The following is an 8,530-nucleotide window of genomic DNA, read 5'->3' as shown; positions in this document are numbered from 1 at the left end:
GGGATTTAATTAAAAAAATAATTAATAATCAGACCCAAAGTAGAGTAATTCTGTTTCACATTCTAACTCTGTTTTGTTTTGCTTTTCTGTTCTGCCTCTTCCCTCCCTCGTGTATGTTCAGAACAACCTGATTTGACTTTTGGTTTAAGAGCAAGATAGAGGCAAGATAGAGCATTGTGAGTGGGTTACTCAATCAGCATCTCCTTTTTTTTGTTGGTTCAAAACCCTTTTGGTTCCATGATTCTTGTCATAAACATTGGATGATCCTTCTGCTAAAAAATCTGAGTGGAATCAGTCCTTAAATCATCAGCTCTTATTGAGTCCAATTTTATGGTGGAATGCTTTGCCCTTAGTTGTCCAGACTTAACAGAATGGTTGAGGTTGGAAGGGACCTCCAGAGTTCCTCTAGCCCAACACGTCTGCTCAAGCAGGGTCACCTAGAGTATGTTACACAGGATGGCATCTAAGTGGGTTTTGAATATCTCCAAAGGAGACTCCCTAGCCTCTCTGGGCAGCCTGTTCCAGTGCTCTGTCACCCGAACCGTAAAGAAGTTCTTCCTCATATGATGATGAAACCTCCTGTGGTTCAATTTATACCCATTACCCCTTGTCCTATCACTCGCCACCACTGAGAAGAGTTTGGCCCCATCCACTTTACATTGTCCCCTCAGGTATTTATAGAGCTTGATAAGATCCCCTCTCAACCTCCCCTTCCCTAGGCTAAACAGGCCCAGCTCACTTAATCTTTCCTCATAGGACAGATGCCCTAATCCCTTAATCATCTCCGTGGCCCTGTGCTGGACCCTCTCTAGAAGTTCCATGTCCCTCTTGTACTGGGGAGCCCAGCACCGCACACAATACTCCAGGTGTGGCCTCTCCAGTGCTGAGCAGAGGGGAGGATCACCTCTCTCTTCAGATCTCCTCTGAAACATTGAAATGGTGACCTTGCTCCAGCCACCAGCTGCGTGCTTGGTTCTGTGGTTTTGTGGACCAGAGATGCTCTGTAATGACTGTAGCTATTGGCTGTGTTGTTGCAGTGTGACACAGCCTGCTTCTAAAGATTCAGTGTCACTCTTGGCCCGTTCTGAGGTGCTACTTATAATCGCTGGGGTTAGTGATGTAGTGAAAGCATCTTGGTCGGATGATGTGGTAGCGAAGCCCTGTATTGGCCCAACGCAGAGAGGAAGCTGATGCAGCAGCGTAGAAGTGGGAAAGTGGTGTTTACAAACACTGCTTCTTCCCGTGCCGGCCTGCAAGGCTGCTGCTGGGTGGTGTTACTCAAAACGAATCAGGGAGTTCTGGCACATGGTGTGCAAATTGTAATTGGATAATCGGGCCTGCAGAGCCATAAATGATAATGTATATTAAAAAAGAAAAAAAAAAAAAGGAGAGGGGCAAATGAAACTCCCGGAGGTGATAGAAGAGTCAGTAGTAGGACTGTTGGAGTGGAGGATGTGGATGATTGAACCCAGGTGAGATCCAGGCCTGCAGCTCTGTTTAACAAAAGATCCCTCAGTTGGAGCATCTCTGGAGCCTCTCTTTCCCTGCAGTCTCTGTGCATGTGGGGTTAATGGAACAAAACCAAGGGGAAACGGAAACTTTTTATAAGTCATTTGTCCCTCTAGCAGTTTTCCTTTGGAGGAGGGTGAATATGGAAAACTGGGAATAGTCCCTTCCTGACACTCCAGAGGAAAGCTAAAATAAATGTGCATCCTTTCTCTTGCAATTCAGCTTCTTGACACAACCCTAGATCCATGCTTTTTTTTAACAGGCCCAGTTTGGTGACGTCAATGCATTCTTCACAGCTGGAAAAAAAAATCATTTTTCAAACAAACCGAGCATTTCCTTAGACTGGAAAAGCAAATTGGCTGGCTGCCTGGTGGCTCTCACAGCCAATCACCATAACCTTACCATAAATGTAGATGTATTTCTATCTTAGGGTTGATTATTCTTTATTTTAGCCGTGGGACTGTCCTGTCCCAGTCCTCTGTGTGTGTGCTTTACTAGTGTGTGCTGAGATCCTGAAAGCTGCACAATCTAGCAAATATTTTGCACGTAACACTGGCTTACTTAAAATTTAACTTTGTGACTTGATACATTGTAAATGCATCTCTGAAATGTCTTGCAGAGCTCTGTCCAGAACTTGCAGCACACAGCTTAGCTTCAGTGGCTTGCTGGTAGGCTTTTTTCTTTTATTTCAGGTTAGCTACTCTTAGTTGTTTTTTGAGGATGGTATTACTATAGTAAGATAATACTAATATAATTAATATAGTAAGATAATAAACTCAGTGTAAAGCAAATGCTAACAATCAAATGTGTAACAGATGAATTTTAAAAGCTCTTGCGATAATGTGTGAGGGAGGCTAGATGTTCTCCAGAGGAGAGTGAGGAACTGTTTAAACTTTTTCCCTTCAGGCACTGCTAGGGCATAACACGGCTGTTTTAGTCTGTGAGTTGCGTTAGGTTCCTGCAACTGTGAGTTAAATCCAAGGCTGAATCCCAGTAGTGAGGATGAGAGAGGAAAATCTGCAGAGAAGTGTCTGAAGTTTAAAGGTAAACAGGAGCTGAAGGAAGTCTTTAGTTTTGCTTTTTAATCACTGCTCTGAAGATGGAAGTAACAAGCATACCAGATGGCTTTATTTCAGATGTTGAGTAAGTGACACCCAAACAGTCACCCTTCAGAGAAAAACATTTTCATAATATTTTTAGAGTTAACTAAAACAGATTTTAGTAAAGGTGATGGTGGGGAGGAGAAACTAAAGGAAACATTTTGAAAGATCTTAGCATACTGTAGTTGATCTGTTGAAACTGTAACTGATACTATGCCTTTTGGGATTTAGGACTACCAGTCTGCTTTGTTCTGGCATGCTCCTGTTTCTGGATGTGAGATTAGCACACTGAGATAAAGCAATGCCTTGTGGCTGAGACTCCCAACTCTCCTGTGTTTTTGATATCGCTTAACCTTTGAAAGTCTTTTTTTTTTTTTTTTTTTCTGGGGGGGAGGGACGGCTTTTTCCCGCCCACTAACATCTCAGATGCAATTTGGCATCCTCTGCAACATCAAACAATCTTCAGAGCAAGAACAGGATGCAGTGATCTCACTCTGAGTGTGTGTCTCCTGGCACTTCTGTGTGCTCTGTTAGCAGGGGTTGTGCTTCAGGTAGATGATCAAGAGCAAAATTTCAGTAGAGAGGTGTTGTTGTGGTAAGAGCAAGGTTTGGAGGTGGTGGGGTTGTCACTGTTCCCTGCCTTCACCCACTTCTAGCACACATCTGTGCCAACAGACCAGAGGCCTGGGTAGATCGTGCAGCTACAGGAGTGAGTCATATCTCCTCTGCTCAGCTGCACAGCCCGCTGCAGAGTCAAGCTCTTATGAGCATGAAGCAAATGAAACGAGTACGTGGTACAGACAGATTTATACTTCTGTGAGAAAGCAGTTGGTTGTTGCCTGTCGGTGGTTCTCATCAGCAATTAAACGCTGGGCTTAGAAATCTGTGTGTCTGCAGGGTTGGTCATAACAAGAAGGGGTACACTAACGTTTGCTTCTAATGAATCAGCCCGTTAAGTTCCCAGATAAGACTTTTTCAGCTGAATCATTTCTCTCACATACTTCTTTGAAGCCAAACATTTCAGAAGCGGTGTTCTTTCCACACACCGTGGTAGCTGCCTCCGTCCTGCTGTCAGCCCGTGTCTTGTGCAGGAGCGGATGGACGGGGCCTGCCAGGAGGGCAGTGAGCAGCGGGGTGGGTGTTTCTGTGCCCCGGGGGCGGGCAGGAGAGCTGTGTCAGTGCAGGCCACAGGCCCCTCAAGCGTCTCCCCCAGGTTTAGGGTGCTCTGAACCCCCTCTGGTTGTGGCCTGCTGAGAGGAAGACGGTTCCTCAGTGCTATGTGAGAAATGAAGAGGGACTTGTGTCCCTCTGCTGTAACAGTGTGAGGAAGTTGCCTTACCTTTTTGAGGCAGAGGCTTAGGACCGGGTGCTCAGCTCTCATTGAGTCGCTTTGACGAGCCATACATGAGATCAGTGGTAATTCTGCCGTTGTCTCGAGTGAAGCTAAGATCTCGCTGCACGTGCACAAAGCGAATGGAAAGACACATTATGCCAGCAACTGGGGACTTCCCTCCCTCGGCCGGGCAGGGCAGGGCTGGCTGCCAGCCCCTTCTCCGTCAGCCCCGCTAAGGGGCAGCCTGCTCTGCCTGGTACCTCACGCCCGGGGCGGTGAGGGCCTTTTGCCATGTGGAGCTTGTTCTTTGCTCTCCCAGCTACCATCCCGTTGTTCCTGAGTGACCTGGTCCAAAACCCCACGTGTTGTTTTCTTTTCGGAGGGCCCACCTGGAAAACAGGATCTGGCAAAAAGGTCTGCAGAAGAATAACTATGAATTATTAAAATCAGGCTAATAGGAAAGGTTGGGCCCTCATGGAAATGGTAGCTTTTATGGTAAGTAGAGAAAAAGAAAACAGGTACTAAGTGCTTTTTCCAAATGTGATTTTCCCTCATCCCCCTCTCCCACAGCCCGTTGTTCTGAGAAGGCCAGGCTGTTTGTAGTGTAAGTGGTGCTGAGTTTTTAATGCTGCCACTGCTATACCAACGCTGTTTATATACAATTCAGAAAGGAGAATGTGTTTGTGCTGTAGACCTGCTAATTACATAATTTTCTCTTTTTATTAAGCAATGTGTTCATGCTGTGTAATTCAGACTAACTAGAGTGCAGAGGAAAGATTTTTATTATGTTGAAGAGGTATGAGCATTTGACCTTGTAAGTGAATTCCCAGAGAAGGCTAAGTACAATGCCGTAAGTGACAGGCTCCAATTAGGATGCTGAGAGACACATGTGTAGTTCTGGTATCCTCCTGTGAACACTGTCCAGGCATTTCCAAGATGTCTTGGCAACAGTGTTTTGCAGCAATGAAAGGAGTTGCTAAATCTATTCAAGAAATTACTAGTGAGGAGCTGAAAGAAAGAAATATGGGAAGGACCTAAAGGAGTGACAATATGGTAGAGACCATGATTCTGAGACAGCGGCTTAAAAAAGCTTGTCCTTTATTTAGCGCTGTTGCTGACTCACAGGAGGAACAGAACATGAGCCAGCAGGCTTTAGCATTTTCTGCTTGTAAGTACTTGGGATATCTGTGAAGTCCTGAAAGCCTCAGTGTAATCTGGCAGGTATCAGCCTTCCATCTATGGAATGCAGACCTGTGTGCAGCCAGAGCTGTATCTGTACCAGTGTATGCACAATATATGTGTACAGGCAGTACAGAACAGTGTCCATTGTCTTACGCTGGTTGAGAAATGGATCAGAAAGCAGTTGAGGTCAGAGAAGATTCCAGCTGGGACCTGGGCAGAATATACCCAAGTCCTCTCAGTGTTTATCCCCCATGATGCCAGTGGCTGTCTTGCAGTTGATTCCAGTGAACAGCAACTGGCCTTGACATGGGTTGGAGTGAATGAAAACTTTGTAGAATTCTTTTTTCTTTTCTTTTTTTTTTTTTTTCTTTTCCTGAAGGACAGTTATATTTGTTTCAGAAATGTGTGTCCAAGTCTCTCTTATAATCATAAAAGGAAACCAGCAAAATATTCTTTGGTCTGATAGAGAATTTGTGTAAATAGTTAAAGGTGGACATGTAACAACACATTTAGTGGGAGAGGGGAAAAAAGAATGTTTGGCTGGTAGATGCTGGCATGTTTTCAGGAAACAAATGAAATTAGTAAACAAAAATAGCATGTTATCTTGTACATTTCTGTGGTTGTCACGACTGTCTGCAAAAAAGAGGAAGAAGAACCTACCTTACGTAAATAAGATGCATCTGCAAAACAGAGGTGAAAACTTGCCTATCTCAGTCTGTTTGTGAGACTTGAGGAGAGTCCCTCTTGGAGAGAGGTTTGTAAACTGTACGTCCTAGCGCATGAACAACAGTTTTTTATAACCAGTTCCTCCTGGTTAAGTGACCAACCATCTTTGCCCGTCAGTCTTCTAGAGCACTGTGGTAGATTACAGGAGGCTCTTGCAGGCCCGAGCAGCAGCCAGGACATCTGCAGGGAGGTGTGACAGAGGCAGGCTGACGCTGCACTGTGGGCAGAGGAGAGCACGGGTGCGGTCCTGTCCTTCCTGCAACCTGCGGTGAGTTAGGCACCACTTTGCCAGGTGTGTTTGTCTGCACCTTGTTTTCATCAACCAAAGTGACACTCAGGAAAAATGCTATAGATGGGAGAGGGAATACTTCTGCACAGGTCAGAGATACTAAGATTCTTCTCAAGGCTTCATGTTACAGACAGCTTTCTGCAGGGGAGGACTCTGTTTTCTTCTAGACCTAAAATGTAGATTGTGGCTAGTAGTAAATACACTTGCACACACTTTGTTTAACTGTAATTGTTATGTTACTGATCAGATCGCTGATAAAGGTATTAAAGGTCAGAGCCAATGGTAAGAGGAGAAAGTCCCACAGAATCACACCCACTCAGCAGTGACATCCCTGCACTGGTGTGTTGTGAGACTTCACCCAGACAGTTTTCATGCTACTCTGCATATGTCAGTTCTGAATTAGCCTTAGATTCATTGTTTTGGAAAGTTAAAGGCTTTAGGAGGAACCTTTTACAACTAAGTTTATAATATTTCTTTAAAAAATGTTTGATGAGAAGTCATTTTTATAAAGCCATATTAATCAACATCTATTATATTGTCTCCTTTTTTTTTATTATTATTATTTGAATTCTGTGTTGGTCATTGTGACAATTTGACTTAGAGTGCTGTGTTCATCTGAGAAGTTTGTAAAAGCTACTCTTTCCGGTTACAGCTTGAAATTGTTGATGAACTGTATTTCTTCCTGTTTACTGAAATCCCCTTAAGCACTTGTAAGGGCTAATGAGAATGACTGTTAATTGCTCTGGACACAATTCAGCCAGTTCTCTAGGAATGCCTTGATGGATATGGGCTATCCAAACCCTCTGCGCTTCATGTGCCTAACTTTCCTGCCTGCTCTTTTACCATCCTCCTGCAATGGAGTTGAAACAGAAAGTCCCAGACTGCCTTGCAATCCTTTGGACTCACATGGCCCTTTTCTGGTGCAGAAAATGCACATGTATTAAATATGTTTGCATTTGCTGCATTATTTTTTACAATTCTGTATAACAGCATATATTTCTGTGTAATTCCAGAAGTGCAGTTCTTTTTTTCATCTAGGATATTTTAAAAAGTATGTGTTTACTTTAGTCTTGCAGGTCATAGATTTCCCCTTGTAGTTTTTGTATGTTCTTTTTTTTTTTTTTAATTTTTATTTTTTTGCCATTTAATGCTCATTCCTTCATTGTACTACAGTGTTTCTTATGTAAGTTTTAAAAAAAAAAAAAAAGAGTACAGCTGTGCTCTCAGGAGTTGTTTGTTTTTCAGTTGTGCTGAGTGACTGATAGAGAAGACAAATTACAGCAGGGATGTCTGCTTGTCCTGTCCAGCAGTGCCACCTAACTGTGCTGAGTGCGCCCAGCCCGGGAGCCAGGAGAAAGGGGCTGGAAGCTGTGGCTGGCCCATCTGGAGAGGTATGTACCCACTTGGTAAAATTAGGGTTGAGAGGCACTCCACAGTTAGTCGTCATCCAGAGCCTACATGCACAGAAGCTGTGCACTGGTCAGAAAAAGTGAAATTCTGACAACTACAGAAAATTGTTAAATTCAGGAGTGGATGAAATTGCCCTCTATAGGTCCTTTTCCTTGGCGTTTGCTGGAGGGTCAGCTTGACCAGCTGATACAGGCACTGAAGCTTGTGAAACTGTGATATGACTAGGTGTGCAATGAGTAAGTAATAGCCTCATGAAACCTGCTTCCAGCATATGTCTTTGATGGGAACTAGCTGGTTTCTCGTAATGTGCAAGCTCATCTTGAAACTTTTCTAATTTTGGCAAGATAATTATGGAGCTTCTCTTCAACACTGTCCTTTCCAAAAGACTTGGTCTCCTTATTGCTGCCAGTGTGGGAATACATTGATTAGGAAGCTCGGAAGTCATTGTGAAAGGAAGAGTGGAGGAAGAACCCCTGTCTTCTGCCAGCCCCTATACACACGCTCTTCAGGTCTGTGTTCCTTATAGTGGTTGTTTTTCACAGTAATAGAGAAAGAAAATTTCCTTTGCATTTGGACAAATTTAGATAGCATATTACCAGAGTGGTTCTGATTAACAGTCTGGGGGAATCCATTCTCTCATAGCTCTTAGGAAACTTGCCAGCATAACATTATCATGTAGCCTCGTATACAATGTCAGTTAGAGCAGATAACTCTTCATGAACTGTGAACTAGCTACTGAGCAGCAGCTGCCTTAACACACAGCAGGGCCAAGCTCAGCCTTGGCTAGTAGCCTGAGTACTTATCCAGGATCTCTGGTGGATTTGCAGCTCTTGGTATAAAGACTGTTACTTGGATTGTGCTTCTGATATATTTGATGTTTTCTTTCTAATATGAGGCATGTCCACACCAGCTGGAGTGTGAGTTATGGATGGTGACTTGCAGATGAAATGTAGAGCTTATTTCCACAGAAAATCATGGAGG

The 8,530-nt window shown here is 43.8% G+C and overlaps 1 long non-coding RNA gene across 1 annotated transcript in view; it reads left to right on the top strand.

Moving 5' to 3' along the window:
• Positions 1-7,377, top strand: part of LOC308197088 — a 78,675-nt gene extending 71,298 nt beyond the window's left edge. The window contains exon 4 of the long non-coding RNA XR_013952565.1: positions 5,968-7,377. This is a non-coding gene — a long non-coding RNA (uncharacterized lncRNA). The remainder of the gene's footprint in view (positions 1-5,967) is intronic.
• Positions 7,378-8,530: the final 1,153 nt, after the last annotated feature.

The sequence above is a fragment of the Anser brachyrhynchus genome (genome assembly GCF_964034855.1).
Source record: "Anser brachyrhynchus genome assembly, chromosome: 6".
Lineage (NCBI taxonomy): Eukaryota > Metazoa > Chordata > Aves > Anseriformes > Anatidae > Anser > Anser brachyrhynchus.
Note: the sequence above shows the minus strand (reverse complement) of the source record. Positions and strands in the feature narration are given on the sequence as shown.